We start from the raw sequence: 17,323 nt of genomic DNA, 5'->3' as shown, positions 1-17,323 counted from the left end.
CGGAAGTGGAAACGGAAGCGGAAGTCGGCTTCCGGCTCCGGCTTCCGGAAGCCGGAGCTTGGCGTACATATACTATATATATATATATATATATATATATATATATGCATAGCGGTCTCCATGCCAACCAGAGCTACGGACTACGAGGGACAAGGCTCGGCCCTAAGGTGCTTCGCCCCTAAAAAATTGGCTGTGTCGTCGTGTTCGGTGCGCTGTATACGTCTCCGTTAAAGACACTGCGATTACTTAATGTTGTCTTGATCTAAACGCTCTCGATTACACTTGGTACTTCTATTATAAGGAAGGTTCATCATCATCATCATCATCATCATCATCATCATCATCAGCCTATATTTATGTCCACTGCAGGACGAATGCCTCTACCTGTGATCTGCAATTGCCCCTGTCTTGCGCTAGCTGATTCCAATTTGCGCCTGCAAATTTCCTAACTTCATTACCCACCTAGTTTTCTGCAGTCCTCGACTGCGCTTCCCTTCTCTTGGTATCCATTCTGTAACCCTAATGGTCCACCGGTTATCCATCCTACGCATTCAATGGCCTGCCCAGCTCTATTTTTTACATATATAACCTTCCATAGGGAAAGTTATATTTTGTTTAATCAGGATCGCGACGCCTCCACCTCTTCCTGATCGGTCTTTCCTAACTATGGTAAACCCCGGGGGAGTGACTTCTACATCAGATATGCTATTGTTTAGCCGTGTCTCCGTGATCACGACACGGTCAGGTTCATGGTCCAAAGTTGGCATCTCTAGTGCCTGTCCCTTATTCAACAAACTTCTTGCGTTTACATTGGTTATTTTGAAACATCGGCGTTATTTCTGCTCGTGTCAGTCAGTGACACGACGCTGCCACACTTGTATTATTGTATATTGCATTATTTAAAATATTACTTTAATTCATCTGAAGTGATTTCGGCTTCTCTTTAGTGTCCCTTTTAGGAACACCACGTCATGCCTGCAAGTTGACTAATCCCATCGCCCGACCTAAACCTGTGACCAAACCCGCCGTGGTTGCTCAGTGGCTATGGTGTTGGGCTGCTGAGCACGAGGTCGCGGGATCGAATCCCGGCCACGGCGACCGCATTTCGATGGGGGCGAAGCGCGAAAATACCCTTGCACTCAGATTTAGGTTCACGTTAAAGAAACCCAGGCGGTCCAAATTTTCGGAGTCCCCCACTACGGCGTGCCTCATAATCAGATCGTGGTTTTGGCACGTAAAACTCCATTATTTAATTCGTTCCAGGCATAAAGGACGCTATTCACTGTTAGTTTATCAAAGACAAGCTTAACCTTATACTGCCTTCTTTCTTTTCATCTGCAGTTGAGTTCCACAAGTTTTTCCTTATTTCCACAACTCTCCCTGAGAAGTCTCAGAAACACTGTAATTTGTTCCGTGAAGTCTTGAGCCTTTACTCAGAATTCTTGATTTGTCCCTGTAGTCTTCCACCCTGGAAATTATTGGGCGCGTCTTACCAGCCAACCTCCTGCCAAGCCTGTGTATTCTTTGGATTGAAGTAACTTGCACCCCCAAAATGACACTAACCACCTCATAATTAACTTTCCTCAGCAGTGTCTCTTCAGTCTCGTGGTCATCCTCTACCACGCCTCTAATTATCAGGTTAATGCGCCACGTTCGGTTATCCAGATAATCTACTCGATTAACCAGACCGTGTTTCGTAGCTGGATTCTAACATAATAATTTCGAGGTTCCCAAGCCTGCTCTGAGTTTCGTCGGTGCTTTGTAATTTGCTTTCGATGGAGCAAAGTCGCTTTTTATGTTCAACATCTGTGCCTCAAACGAGTCATGCTAAGTTCAATCGCTGATAGTTTATAAAGTATCTCTTTCTGATTCTGTAAAATTTCTTTGCACATTTTTCTGTCATGGCTCTGGATTCTCTTCAATGTCACCCGACAGGCTCAGTAACAGGCTCGCCACGGAAAAACAGTTAGATATGCAGTGAAGCAACGTTTGTGGACAACGTTTGTGACTACAAGTCGCATGAACACAGATATCTACGAGCAATTCAAGGAAACCAATGGGACCTGGTACGAGTAGTACTGGCTTTTATTACCGAGAAGTTGTTGAGATGAGTTTCGGAGCCATTTTCGTGAGTCAAAGGCCGACGTGCGGCGGCGTGCTCCATAATGCGTTCAGGAACTTCACAACCATCAAAGTCCCGAATTATTGCTGTCATACGTGATAGTCATTGGATATAAGATAAACGGTAGCTTGCGAACACGTCACACGAACAGACAACTTCATTTGGCGTCTTTTTTTTTTTTTTTTTTAGGAGAGGAATCATGCTTTTCGTTTCTCCACGCTGCAGATGAGCTAGGAGTTGTACGGCGGCGGTGGTAAAGAGTAGCCAGCAGCATCGCGTAGGAGACTCGAAGAGGCTGTATACCCAGAGCGTCGGTGAAAAAGTCGCAGTCTTGCCCGAAAGTCGAAGCATCGATTGCGATAGCAAATTATTAGACAGCTACGCGAAGTAAGTATAGTAGTGTTATCGATGGTATAAACTTGTAAACATTCGCTTACGAGCTTAAACATTCATGGTGTCACGCGCTCACAAGCAAACATGAACACCTCTCACTCCATAATCATGAGAACTCGAGTTCAAGACGCTGGAGTGAGGAAATGCGGCAGCAGGAGCGAGCTAATTTACCTTCGTGCTGCCTCTGGCTTCAACGCGAACTAAGCGGCGACGCGAACTAAGCTATCAGCACTCGACGCACTGTGTTCCCATCGCGCATCGCTTTCAAGATAGGACCCGCGTGGCCACGCCATAAGTAGCAGCCACTGGAGTGGGACGCCCTCTCCATCCCTCCCCTCCCCCGGTGCCTTGCGCGGGACAGAAGGCGGCGCGCTTCCTCCCCGCTTTCCTCCCTTCCGTGCGCGAGCTTGAGCCACCGTCACGCGACTCGCACATACAGCGTACAGCACGCGGCAACCATCACGGTGACGGCGACGGCAGAAATGCGCCTGGAGTGTCTATATAAGTGCTATCGCAATAAAATGGTCAGGTGGCGTCGGTGATTAACCATCACTAAGAACAGCCAGCAAATGGGCGCATCGAACTTCCAATGAAAGGTGGGAGAAGTCGCTCATACAGCTCGGTATTTGATATTTCAGTTGCTCAGATTGGTATACATCTGCGAAAGCATTTCTAAAGCGACTAGCTTCATTAACACTTTCCATACGAAGGCGCCGATGCAAAAGGCATGTGCCCTCCCGCAACTAAGTTGAGGGGCGCGTTCGTCACTGAACGACCACTAGCGCTATGAGATGCACGAGCTGTCGTGTTTAAGCTTTGTGGCGTCTCAAGGTTTAAACGCTGTATACACCATTTCATACATAGCATGCGACGCTGTTGAGGCTAGAAATAGCTCTAGCAGCAGCTCCGCTTACACCAAGAAACAGCTGGGCACTTTTAAAAGCGAAACTTTTCTTTGGGAACCACACCGGGTGTCTGTCTCCGTGGGTGCTGCGTGGCTGTTCTCTAGCCGAATGCACCCACCAATCACAGTGCAGGACATGCGCGACATCACCGTCTTTGGGTTCCTTGCACAAGCACCAGATGGCGCTCGCATCCGCGCATCCTCAAGCAGGCTAGGAGAGGTGGCAACTCAAGCAGGCTAAGTGATTATTTTTCACCGCCCCGTTTTAAAGGGATGCCAATAAATCATCATCATCACATCCAGTTGGAAATTGGAGAAAATAATAGAGAAATTGAGGGCTGCTTATTTCTCATACGGTAATGTCAGAATACGCATTACAATTCATCGCAGGGCACTCTTTTATTGACACTGAGTGCTTGCTGGAAGCTTTGTACAAATTACATACCAATGGCGCCATGCACGTGCAGGACACAAGAAATTGTGACTGGAGAAAAATCTAAGTCATACATGTGGCACTTTAACTATCGCATGCGTTACAAGAGATACGTTAAAAAAAAAAGCTCTTGGTAAATATTTATTTCGTACGTCAACTCTGTAGCGCATAATTCTATAGCACAGTCAATATGTTACGTAGTCGAATGACGTCGAGGCGGCTTCGGCGGTGCGTGCTTTCCGTGGGTAGCTGAAATAGTAATAGGTTTAGTGATTAGGACAACGTTAAAATACAGTAGAACAGACTGATATGATAATTGCTATTGCATTACGCGAGATATAGCACAGGCAGGCTAGGACAGACGACACAGAAGGCAAACAGACGATGGCAATATTTTCCCGTTGCGAAACAATATGTGTTGAACATGTGCAATAAAACACTAGTTGTTCAATTCTCTGTCGTCTTGCAACCCCTGGCATTCGCAGTAGTCATAACGCTTAATTAATACTGGATACCCCACAACTTGAGTAGCACAGACAGCCAGGTAACCTGCAGAGCTTTGCGGGATCACACACTCCCAGGACATGTACACATAAGCTTAAAACAAAAAAGCCTAGAACAAGACCATGTGTGGCCACGGGTCTAACGTACCCGTGGCCACACAGGGGTGGAGGTGAATGAATTGGCACAAGTGAGCTCCTGCGAATAAGCACCAGGTCGGTGTCTACAATGACCAACCGATGATGGGCTTGTAGACATCGGGCATCTAATTGCGAGAACCAAAAGACAACGTTTATTGGGCATTTTCTAACCGTGGCTAATATCTGTAAACGCATTTAAAGCTTTCTCAATATGACAGCAATTTATGTCGTGCTGAACAAACTAATTCCGACCTGTCTATTTAATTCCGCCAGTATAATTAGGGCAGCGCAACAAGTTACAGCAAAGCTCGTGTACCACTAACATCCATATCTTATGTTCTTGCTTCCACTTGCAAACGTCCTTCAATACTTCCTGTAAAAAAAAAAAGAACGACAGCCTCCGTCCCACATAATTTTGAAGCTTTTGACTTCTTGTCCTGCCATTTGTGTATCTTCGATAAAATTATTGTGTAGCTGAACGCGGGAGCTAGTGCATGTGTAATAATGTTATCATGTACCTGAACGGTGTACGTTGTACACTGGGCACATATATGAGTGTGGCTAAACAAGCGTCATAAATCTTGCTAGCAGTGTTAGGCAAGCGGACAACCACGTGTTTCGCACATCTGAAGGAACTATTTGCGGTGTACCTAAAATAAAGTGGAAATATGATCAGGACTCACAGTTCTATTGTATCGCCACCTGATTCTGCCCTCTTCCTTTTGTGCCTCTCCCCAACTTTTTACCACAAACGTGCAGTACAGGCCATCTGACTAGCCCCTCTAACTGACCTGTGAACTTTCCTATTAATAAGATTTCCCGCTAATTGGTACAGTGATTTCGGTCTCAAATTCTTTGCTTCAGTATGTCGCGAAATCAAAACACGTATACAGCTGTGCTCAAACGTTGCATTAGGGAGTGTCGTAATCGTCGGACATATTTTATACAGATCAGTATACAGCCTTGTTGGGCCCAAGGTTATCTCATAAAACGTATGTACAAAATCAGTGGAGTACGGGTGACCCTCGGCGATGCGTTCACGGAAAGTAGTAGAGGCTTCCACTTTCTATGGCCGACTCTTGCCTCTTGTTCCCCTTCTCAACTAGTGCAAATGCTCAGTTGCATGTACCCAGCGTCTCAAGTTGTCTGTTCTGGCAACATGGATATGTGTCCAGTGGCGCATACGTAGTTTCCCAAACTATGGTATACGCAGCCAGACGACAGCCAGCAGGCAGCACTGGCAACGTGAAGGAAAGATGAATGTTAAGAAAATTGCGGCACCACCTCACAATCACTGTCGACGGTAGTGCGTTAGCATGGAATCAATACATTGACACAAGCTATTTCCACCGTCGAAACGAGTTATGTATGAGGTCTGCACTGAAGCGGGACAAATCTTTCGCGCTTGGATGTATGGATGAATGCTATGAACGTCCCCTTTGGAACGGGGCGGTGGGTTGCACCACAAAGCTCTTGTTATTATATGGCCTAATGCCCTACCTGTAATAAAAATAAACACGAAGAATTTCCATCACCGAACTTTCTCAAGCCATCAAGCGCCGCTGCCGCGAAGACTGCGCGTGACCTCCTAAATGCATGTAGCGCCGGTTCGTGTGAACACTGATAAACGCCTCATGCGACAACTGGGCTCCTCTCTTGCGCTTCTTTCCGTACATGGTGCGCCGTCTAGTAGCACCGACGAGAAGTACGCACGTAGCCTCCGAGTCGAGCAGCGTGGCACGCCGGTGCCTGCGAACGTCGACAATTGTTCCCTCGCATGCCGCACACTCAGTGGCACACACTCAGTGACCCAGGTTGGTGGGAACTTTATTGAAGAGTGGCACATACCCAATTCATTCATGACGCAGCTCGCAAAAGCGTTGGCCCGAAAGGCGTTCATAGAAAAGCGGCGCACACCCAGTGCATTTGTGGCTCAGCCTGCAAATGCGTCGCGTTGCTGTCCTTGAGGAACCCCTTGCAACGTGGGCTCGATGCCGCTCAACATCGGATAAATTTAAGGACTCTTTTTCGCCATTGTAGGGTGCCACAATCCCAGTGGCGCGTACCTAGTTACCCAAGCTGGCGTTGGCGTCAAAGGCGTTCATTGAAGAGAGGCACATACCCCTGGACCCAAGTTAACATCAAAGATGTACACTGAAGGATAGCACAGACGGAATGACACATACCCAGTGCTCTAAGTCGGCGTCAAAAAGTTTCGTCAAACAGCGGTGCTTACCCAGTCCCGCATATACAGTGGCCCATGACGGCGTGTAAGAGGTTAGTTGAAAAGCGGCACGTATGTACCCATGGCCACATACTCTGACCCACGTTGGTTCGAGGGTTGGTTTCGAACACTTACCACAGCACAGCAGCCAGATGCGCTAACCATTCGACCACGGACTACCCAGTGACCCAGGAAGGTGGGAAAACGGTTAGACAGACAGACAGACAGACAGACAGACAGACAGGACAGACAGACAGACAGACAGACAACGACATACAGACAGACAGACAGACAGACAGACAGACCGACAGAACAGACAGGACGGACAGACAGACAGACATACAGACAGACAGACAGACAGACAGACAGACAGACAGATCAGTAGACAGAACAGACGACAGACAGACAGACAGAAAGACAGAGACAGACAGACAGACAGACAGACAGACAGACAGACAGACAGACAGACAGACAGACAGACAGACAGACAGACAGACAGACAGACAGACAGACAGACAGACAGACAGACAGACAGACAGACAGACAGACAGACAGACAGACAGACAGACAGACAGACAGACAGACAGACAGACAGACAGACAGACAGACAGACAGACAGACAGACAGACAGACAGACAGACAGACAGACAGACAGACAGACAGACAGACAGACAGACAGACAGACAGACAGACAGACAGACAGACAGACAGACAGACAGACAGACAGACAGACAGACAGACAGACAGACAGACAGACAGACAGACAGACAGACAGACAGACAGACAGACAGACAGACAGACAGACAGACAGACAGACAGACAGACAGACAGACAGACAGACAGACAGACAGACAGACAGACAGACAGACAGACAGACAGACAGACAGACAGACAGACAGACAGACAGACAGACAGACAGACAGACAGACAGACAGACAGACAGACAGACAGACAGACAGACAGACAGACAGACAGACAGACAGACAGACAGACAGACAGACAGACAGACAGACAGACAGACAGACAGACAGACAGACAGACAGACAGACAGACAGACAGACAGACAGACAGACAGACAGACAGACAGACAGACAGACAGACAGACAGACAGACAGACAGACAGACAGACAGACAGACAGACAGACAGACAGACAGACAGACAGACAGACAGACAGACAGACAGACAGACAGACAGACAGACAGACAGACAGACAGACAGACAGACAGACAGACAGACAGACAGACAGACAGACAGACAGACAGACAGACAGACAGACAGACAGACAGACAGACAGACAGACAGACAGACAGACAGACAGACAGACAGACAGACAGACAGACCTGGAAAGTTCGTGAAGTACCCAATGAATGCGACCGCATTAAAACGGCGTCGCCATTGTACAAAATGATTCGATTGGTTGTTTCAGGTTAGAGAGACACGTATTGGTGAGCTTAAAGCAGTTGATTTAGCCATATCCTATAGGCGTCTACATATTCATAGCGTCACCAGGACTCGAATGCAACTCTATGGTACGTAAGGTAACGTACGTTGCTCCTGCACAAGATGACAGCACTTCTAAGTAGACAAATATGCGTGCAAAGTTAAAGAAATAAAACGAAACATTGCATACCTGACAGTCGAGCTTCCCTATCTTGAAGTTGTCGTCGTACTCGTTGTACTGGTCGAAGGTCGATCTCTTTCGGTGGCGCGTGTGTTCTATAAACCGGTACGCCTTGTCCTTGCTCAGCGTGACGTTTGTTACGACGATTGCATCCAAAACACCCTGGGATGGGAGAAGCGAGGGAAAATGATGGACCTTGATTTGTCATTGTCGAAAGAAGAACGGCCACAACGGTCATAGCAGTTAGTACGCGCAAACTCGAAAACTTCGACATGTCGAGCGGTTAAGCTGGTCTGAAAGCTACGGCTCGCACCAGCAGGCACTTATATCCATGTTCGAACAATGATCATGGAACATGCCTCCATCAACTTGTTTACCTTTTGCACTGCAGCTTCTCATTGTTCTGTGCTTTCATCGGTCGATGTTATCCACGATTCCCAATGCAGTTACATTTGTGTCAAAGATATTGTATTGTTATAAAGGAGCTCCAGAACAGCGTGTCGTGCTATTTCAAATACTTCCGAGCAAGACACGACATTCTATCAAATAATCGCTAGTGTACTTTTCCGGATAAATATTCAGTAGGCCGTGTAAATTTATATCTCCTGTAGTATGTTTAAAGTACTCATATCTTCATGTCATGAATTTCCGACGCGAAGCACCGAAGTGTGGAAAGAAAATAACAGAGTTAGTGAAAGAAGGGCAAAGACGAACAATGGTTCTCTCCCTAATGCCTTCCTTTTTTTTTTTCATACTTCAGCGCTTCACGCTGCAAAATGCCGCGATGAACTTAGACGAACTCTCACAAATCGCTATTCTTCCTGACTTCTTCGTATTGCAGTGAAGCGAACAATTTCGTTCAAGATGTCGTAATTATTTCCACTCCTCCAATGGTGAAACGCGTGTTCTCAGAACCGCGGCACATAAAGTTCTCTCAGCATTTAAATTTCTAGTGCCAATAGATGCTATGTCAAGTCTGTGTGTGCTATCCTGCTACACGAAGCGTAGAACCCTCTGCGGGCGAGAACTGGTTTATTAGAGCACTGAGCAACCACTGCAGCAAATAAAGGTAGCTCATATGCTTTTTGCAGTCATGTCTGTATTACAGAGCACACCCCCGCTGGGTATATCATGTCATTGTTTAGCAATGCATCTTTTACCTTCATAGTACACGTCACTAGTCATTGCCATTATCTTATTCCATTTAGATTTTACGCACTTTACAGCGATTATTTTAAGCCCCTTTACAGCCACGTCACATCTACTTCTCTCAATTCATCACTTCACTGCGAACTAATACTGTCATGGAGCTCTTTGGCCATACCTGGCCCTTGCACCACTAAACCCCAACAATCATCATCATCACCCCCGCAGGGGCGTCTGCGTCAGTTGGCGTTAGGTGTATTGCGACACCGTGGACCTGAGCAAACGAGAGCTGGAGCTCCCGCGCCTATTGCTGTGCCTTTCTTTGACGTGTCCGGGGAAAAGGGGAACTTGGAGGTTGAGCCAATGCTGATCGTTCGGACCTCTATGGCCCTCGTTGGAGGAAACACACTTTTTTGGCCTCGGCTTCACCTAGACGCCACTCCCAGACTGACCCACTCGGGGAAAATCGGTAGTTGCCTTTTCCTATCCTCCTTTCCAATATTCGACTTTCTTTCTTGCTTTCCATCTGTCCTGGCTTGTTTTTACTTCCACTTTTCCCAGGCAGCAAGGGTAAACCTTGTGTAAGTAGCCAACCTTGGTTATGTCATATTGGGTTGTAATGGTAACGTACAGCTGGCGCTTGAGAGGCCTATTTCTACAGGCTTGTGTTTTACGTGCATTATGTTTACAGAGTTGTATTGTTTTACTGTTTTACAGTTACAGTTACATATGCATAGTCTCTTTCCTAGGATGGACAAAGGCATCAGGCATCAGTCAGCGAAGAAAAAAAATAGCCTGTAATGTGCCCACTTTTGCGTTCTGGCGGTTTAGCATGAGAACCACTCTTTTTCAGCTATTGTCATATTTTGCCTCATCAGCGTTTTTGTGGGGTTTAACGTACGCCGACAACAGCAAAGCTGCTTTGATAGGCCTACATGTGCTGCAGAGATCCAGATCCACTTTGACCACCTCGACTTCTTTAAGAGAGGAGGGCAGGGAATTACCTTCAAGAAAATCGCTTTGTCGATTTTCATATTATAGACACTTCTTTTATTGATGAATATGTCCACCGAATCTTATGCCAAAACGATTAACTACCCGCTATAAAAACCGGGTTGGCCTAATGGCGATTTGACACTATTTCTTTAAGAAGGCTAGAAGCACGTGAAAACAGTTTTCGTTCTTGCTTTTGCATTTGAGATCGGTGTATATATAACCGACTTCAGCTTTTCTTAGTTTCAAAAACTAACTGGTGGCAGTCCTAGCTCATAATTTACCACTGAGGCACCAAAAGGAATTTGTTGTTTATTTTCTTCTTTTTCGTCTGCTGCTTGGCATTCCTCAGCGGATTTTGCAAGATCGTTGGGGCCCTTTACACCTGGCTCTCCAGCATTTTGGGTTGCCGGTTCCGTCTCGCTGGTTTGGGAGGGGCTGCTGCAATAAAAACAGATTTATTCATTGTTAAGTTTTTGAAACAGTGCCTATTTCAGACGCGTGACATTGTAACTATAATAAGCACATTAAAACTGGGTTGATTTTAAAAACTAGTACATTACTGGGTGGCTGGTAAACGGTCTGGTTCTTGGTGGAGTTTGCTGGCTCGTACTGGAAACTGCGCTTGTTGCAATTGCACCGCACTAGTTCCAGTACAGGAAGAGTGGGCGCTCTTCAATATTAAATGCTTGATGTAATTTGATCGAGGGATACTAGTCTCCTGATTTAAATAGCGCTATATTTTGAGGTTATATATGTTTCAGGTTTCTGCTTGGGATAAAGGTTTGTGAGCTGCTCCGTTTATGCATGCATATGTAACGATGACAATCACTTTTGTTTCTCACACTTCCCTTTTGACGGTGGGGATAGCTAGGTTCATGAACGAAAATACGCAAAAGCAGGTAATGATTCGTTTTTAGTAGTTTTTTTATTCTTTTAATTTTTTTAACCATGCGGCCTCAACGAGGGGTTGGTACTCAGCAGCAGTGCATGTTTACATTTCGTACACGTTCACTGTACTTCTTATGTCAGTTCCCGTGATATGTATTCGGTAATGATTTTATATTTATTCATTAGCGCTGACGCAACCGATGACTGCGAGTTGTCGCAGGGCTGTTCCGTCAACACGAAATAAACAAACCGAGCAATTAAATGGACACGTACAAACTGACACCAGGACGCCTGCCACTGATCGATATTATCGCACCGATAACAAAGCTGGGGGTATTTTGGTGGAGCGACTTTCCTTAGTATACTGGGAGAATAGCACTAAGAAGGCTTCGAGCCTCAAACACACACACTTAAGCGTTCGCCAGGCATCCGCGCCGAGATCGTTCCATTCCACGGTAAGTTAGCCCTGAGTCTGTCTACACTGTGACTAATACATGACAGTGTAGACAGACTGAGTCTGTCTACACTATGATGGGCTTATCTGGGCTGAGGAATGAACAAGTCTAGCGAGGAACAATCAGTCTATAGCTCAACTTTCACGTCAATTTTTTTAACATTTTTTGTGATGATGTGATTTAACATTTTTGCGCTGATGTGATGCGTTTTAAGCATACGTATAAGTGCTGTCACTGAAGGCTCCCAGGCGCACCAACCGACGCTTCTTTGACTAAATGTTTGACTATACAGACATGTCGATTGAAATGCATTGTCGAAGTAAGAAAATGTTGCATTTCCCTGAAGAACGATGACCGGCTATCGAAATCAGTATAATAACAGCCCGTACAATATCCCGGTATGGCGGTTTAAATAAGAGGTTTCTTTCGAAGTTAAACTACCAATCGTAAGAAAAAATTGCTGTTGTGGTACTTGAGGGCATACTATTCAATACAGACATCAACTTTCTCTTTCTGATAAAGGCGTAAGTTTTAGTGGCGGGGCCAAAGCGCATGTACCATATAAATTGTACGCACGTAAGCACCAATTGAAATCTTGTCTTTGTATTGACATGGTAAAGTATTCAATTATCACTATCTTCTGGCGTGTCGTAGTGGTAAAGAGAAGCCCCATCAGACACAGCAACTTGTTTTTTCCCTGCTAAAGGCGACGCTTATTTATTTGTTTGTTTATTTATTTTATTTACTTCATTTATTTAAAATACTCTAAATGTCTGATGTTACAGAGAGGACTGGAGAATCATTATACAATGTTAGAGCCAGCAATCTGAAAGGATGAATGAGCCGGATGGCCGGCGACCGAGGTGGGGATGTGGTTCCATTCGGAAGCTGTCCTGGGCAGGAATGAATGGAAGAAAAGGTTTGTGCGGCAACTTGGTACTTGTACCTTGACGTTGTGGTCGATTCGCGATGAAGTACGCGCATAACGGGGGGGGGGGGGGGGGGGGGGATATAAAAAGGTCATTTTTAAATTCTGGGTTAGTATAGTACATTTTATGAAAGATTTACAACAGGGCGAGTTTCCTTGCGGATGATATGTCTGGCAGATGAAGGCTAGTTTTGATGGTGGATACACTGGCACGGCGGGAATAATTGCATACAATGAAATGCGCAGAGCGGCTCTGAATGGCTTCAAGTATGTTAGCTGTGCTGTAGAGGGATCCCAAATTGATGAAGCATACTCTAGTTTAGACCTTACTAGTGTTTTATATATAGTAAGTTTTAAGGTAACAGGGCGCGCGAGAAAAATTGCAACGTAAAAAACCTAGTGTTCGATTGGCAGAGTTTGTCACGTATTCAATGTGAGTTTGCCATGACAGATTGTTAGTAATTTGAACACCTGAATATTTATAGGAAGTGACAGAGTACAGAATAGAGTTGTTAATTTTGTATGAGGATGTAGAAACAGCACTACCGCGAGAAAATTTCATCATTTTACATTTGTTGAAGTTTAATTTCATTAACCACTGGTTACACCACAAAGAAATGGTGTTAAGCTCAGATTGAAGTAAAAAGGACATATATGAGTTAGTTATTTCACGATAAATAACACAGTTATCAGCATAAAGACGGATGTCAGACGTCAATTTCTCCGGCAGGTCGTTAATGTAAATCAGAAATAAAAGAGGCCCAAGGACTGAACCCTAATTGTGGCACACCAGAAGTTACAAAACAGGTTGGTGAAACGGTATTGTTAGCAGATGCGAACTGAGTTCGTTTGTCGAGAAAGAATTTTATCAACTTAAATAGGGGTTAATGTTAAGTCTGCTTAATTTCAGAAGGAGACGATGGAATATTGTTGACTTGTGAATTTCTGAACTCAAGCTTGTAGTGCAGATGGTTGTGTTTTTTCCGGGTTCAGCAAAACCCAGTTCTTGCATTTAGAATTTTTTAAGTGCATTGGAGAATGAGCGCTAGCATCTTGGCTTCCCCTAACAATAATGCCCCCTCGCAATCAATGTTGATTTTCTGAAGTAGCGTAGCCATTTAAATTCTTTCAGGATAATTATTTAAGCATGGTAAAACGGAAGCATCTGTATATGTATAACACGGATGTGATATATCCTGCACCCCTATATCGCAACATGGCCAACTCTGGCGTTGCTACCGATACTTTCAAGCGTTTACGTAGCTCCCCCATTTCTACCTTACCAAAAGACTTCTTTTTCACGTTTCCTACAGAAGTTCTCTCTCTTTAGCCATGGAAAGTGCTGAAAAGGTTTTATTTACTGTGGTCAGTGAATTGTAGTTTGTGCCCTGTACCAGAATCGCTACAGCACGTGTTCCTTTTTAACGCGACAGCGTTAAAGGCCCCGTGTCGCAGAAAATCCGACGTCAGCGTCGATGTCGATTTCTGCGTCCGCTGCCAAGACATCCCGAACCACCCCGACCACGAAGCCCACCGCGTGGCGCAGAGGCGCTGATGAACGAATCGAATTTCTCAATGTAAAATGCGTCAGAAAAATCGTAAAGTACGACGTAACCACAACCGACAGACGTGATAGCGTCGGAATGTAATTTTAATTAATATAGGAGAAAACATAATTATCTAACGCGGAAACTCAAACACAAGCCCCTTCTCCAGCATTTCTACCACTCGTACAGCGACGCGCCGCGGTTTGCTCCTTGCAAAAATACCATCCAGATGGCGCTCGCCTCCTCGGCAGCCTAGGAAGCCTACATGCAACAGCGTTATGTAGGTTCCCTACGGCAGCTGCATTCGGAGGCGAAGTTGGGGGAAAAGAAAGCAGCAGTTGCCGGGAAGCCTGATAAGCAGCCAGGGATCTTTGAATGCTGTCGTGTTCCACTCTCAAAGGCGAAGCTTAAGCGTCCTCCTAATTTTTACAGCGAAGCTTGTTATGCGGACCCTGTGCCGTAGTTGTCGGACTTCGCTAAAAAGGAGCCACGTGACCTAGCCGAAGAGGAGAGGAAAAGAAGAGCTCAACAGGGGAAATGGGGTCTGAGTGACCCCTTTCCCCCTGTGAGAATGCTGTGAGATTGTGCAGATGAGAAGCAGAACGGGAGGCGGTAGACGTAAGTCGCGCCGTCCCATACACGCGTTGGAGGGGGAGAGCGTGAGGCGCGCCAACCAATGGCGGTGTAGGAAAAAAGTATGTCAACGGAGGAGTGGGGTGTGAGAGGAGTTCGCGTAAGCGTTGGTTGTATATACGGAGCTTTGGATTAGTGGTTCCGCACATTCCATCCCAGCTACAACATGGGTAGACCATGAGTAGTGCGTACTCCTGAGGAAGAAGCTGCCTGCCGCAAGCGTCAGCGAGAGTTGGCTCGTGAATGGGCTCGTCTCTTGCTGTCATTACTGGCGCGCAAAAAAAAAGGGGGCAGCGCAACTTGCAAGCGAAAAAGAAAGCTTGGCAAGACACAGAGAGAAACCTCTCGCGAAAAAAAAAAACATTGAGAGAACCGCAAATATGTAGCAGCACCAATGAGGCAACGCGCAGAGCCGCTGCCGATGCCGTCCGCGTTTGCCCGCGTTCGCGCCGAACGCGCGCGGTGTCCGTGACTGCAGCCGATGCCTCTAGCGGCGGCTCGGCAGGTTTCGACCAGAGAACTAGGGCACTCGTCGAGTAACGTCGGAATCGCTGCCTATATGTTTACGCCTTGCAACTTTTCAGTATAATATAAGTTCCTGTTGTAGATCTGTGTTTACTTGTGTTTACGCAATTGCATCACGTGCAACACATGCACATGTAACACTAGTGCACGTACACTCGATGTAACTAACACAGCTTCGCTGTTCAAGCATCTTCGTGAATTGGAAGGGGCGGTGATTTTTTTTTTTCGTTTAATTATGCTCACTTGTTCTGGGTAAGGGCAAGCGTGGTGCTAAAGATTGATTTATACCGAAACTCATAATGGCAATTTTTTAAATTATATGGCAACGCTCCCGAAAATCGATGCCGGGAAGTAAGAAAGAGAGCGAAAAAGCGAGAGGTATGGCAAAGAAGTTAACCAGATGCGAGTTCCCGGTTTGATACCCTGCACTGGGGTGGGGGATATAAGGGTTGAAAAGAGGGCAAAGAGAGAGATAGAGAGAGAAAAAAAAGGAAAAATAACAGGAATGGGTAACAGAAAAGGCGTTCCAATCACAGGCGTTCACACTGCAATATTCCTATTAGGTCTGCATGTTGTATGGAGGGCCAGGTCTAATTCATCGTCAGCAGCAGCAGCAGCAGCAGCAGCAGCCTATATTTATGTCCACTGCAGGACGAAAGCCTCTCCCTGCGATCTCCAATTGGCCCTGTCTAGCGCTAGCTGATTCCAACCAAAGAGGTTTCAACCTCCTTGATTCCAACTTGTGCCTCCAAATTTCCTAACTTCATAACCCCACCTAGTTTTCTGCCGTCCGCGTCCGCGTCTGCACTTCCCTTCTCTTGGTGTCCATTCTGTAACTCTAATGGTCCATCGGTTATCCATCTTACGCTTTACGTGGCCTGCCCAGCTTCATTTTTAAGGACGACAGTCTTTCTTGGGCTACCTCAACGCGAAAAACTTCATCTGTCTGTCTGTCTGTCACGCGATCCCACCGCCCGGCCAAAACTAACCAAGCTACTAGCACTGGTGGCACGGGGTCATACACGTCAACATTATACAGCGCAAAGGAAACCTCAGGACTATTTGAGGCAAAATATATCTACACTACCGCGACCCGCAGCGTTCATTTAATTAAGAATACACATAGGACTTGTTTTTACATTAGTGAATGAAAAATCAATGCGTTAGAAATGGCGACTGAAGCCGCGGCTCTGTAGCGGGCTTTAAGCCAATAGTAATAAAAGGTCCCCAACAGTTGGCGTGAAAGCAGAGCGAACGCGGGAAATTTGCATTCAATTCAGCAAAACCTCTGTTGCATCCATCATGGGAGGAGTGAGAGGGGAGGGGACGAGCGTGAGGGGTGGGATCGGGAGAAGAGAGGGTGTTACTTATCAGAGGCGGCAGAAGACTATCGTCTTTCGTCGTCATTTGCAGCGAAGCAAGATATGCGGCCAATTTTTTTCCTCTTAATGTCAACTAGAATATCCTAGAGCAGCTAGTTGTCAACTAGAGCAGGTCTAATTATGTCATGGCTAATCCGGCTGCGAAGCCCGCTTAAAAGCATTCTATAGAGAGCTTTACCCGCGATGTATCAGTAATCGAAGCGACCGAGCAAAATCTCATGTAAGGATGGTCTGCTTTTAAGGTTCTGCTTAGTGCACCGTGGCCGAGAAAATGCATTGCAATCATACACTATAGATAGTACGCTAGCAAGCAAAAATCTGAGCCAATGCACAACATATATTTAACACGCAGAACACGGCTGTAAATTCTGTATTTTAAATGAAACATTCTCTAATTGAAAAAAGATAGTGGCGTCGTGGTGAATCAATGGGCTTGTGATCTCTAGGTCAGAATGATGGGTCCTGTTAGGGGTAGAGCGTCCTT

General features: G+C 46.0%; 1 long non-coding RNA gene across 1 annotated transcript in view; it reads right to left on the bottom strand.

The window, feature by feature from the left end:
* Positions 1-3,980: 3,980 nt before the first annotated feature.
* LOC125945509 (uncharacterized) overlaps positions 3,981-17,323 on the bottom strand; it is a 15,541-nt gene continuing 2,198 nt past the window's right edge. The window contains exons 2-3 of the long non-coding RNA XR_007466950.1: positions 8,349-8,501; positions 3,981-4,101 (exon numbers count right to left, since the gene is read on the bottom strand). This is a non-coding gene — a long non-coding RNA (uncharacterized LOC125945509). The remainder of the gene's footprint in view (positions 4,102-8,348; positions 8,502-17,323) is intronic.

Source organism: Dermacentor silvarum, chromosome 5 (assembly GCF_013339745.2).
Source record: "Dermacentor silvarum isolate Dsil-2018 chromosome 5, BIME_Dsil_1.4, whole genome shotgun sequence".
In the NCBI taxonomy this organism is placed as follows: Eukaryota; Metazoa; Arthropoda; class Arachnida; order Ixodida; family Ixodidae; genus Dermacentor; species Dermacentor silvarum.
Note: the sequence above shows the minus strand (reverse complement) of the source record. Positions and strands in the feature narration are given on the sequence as shown.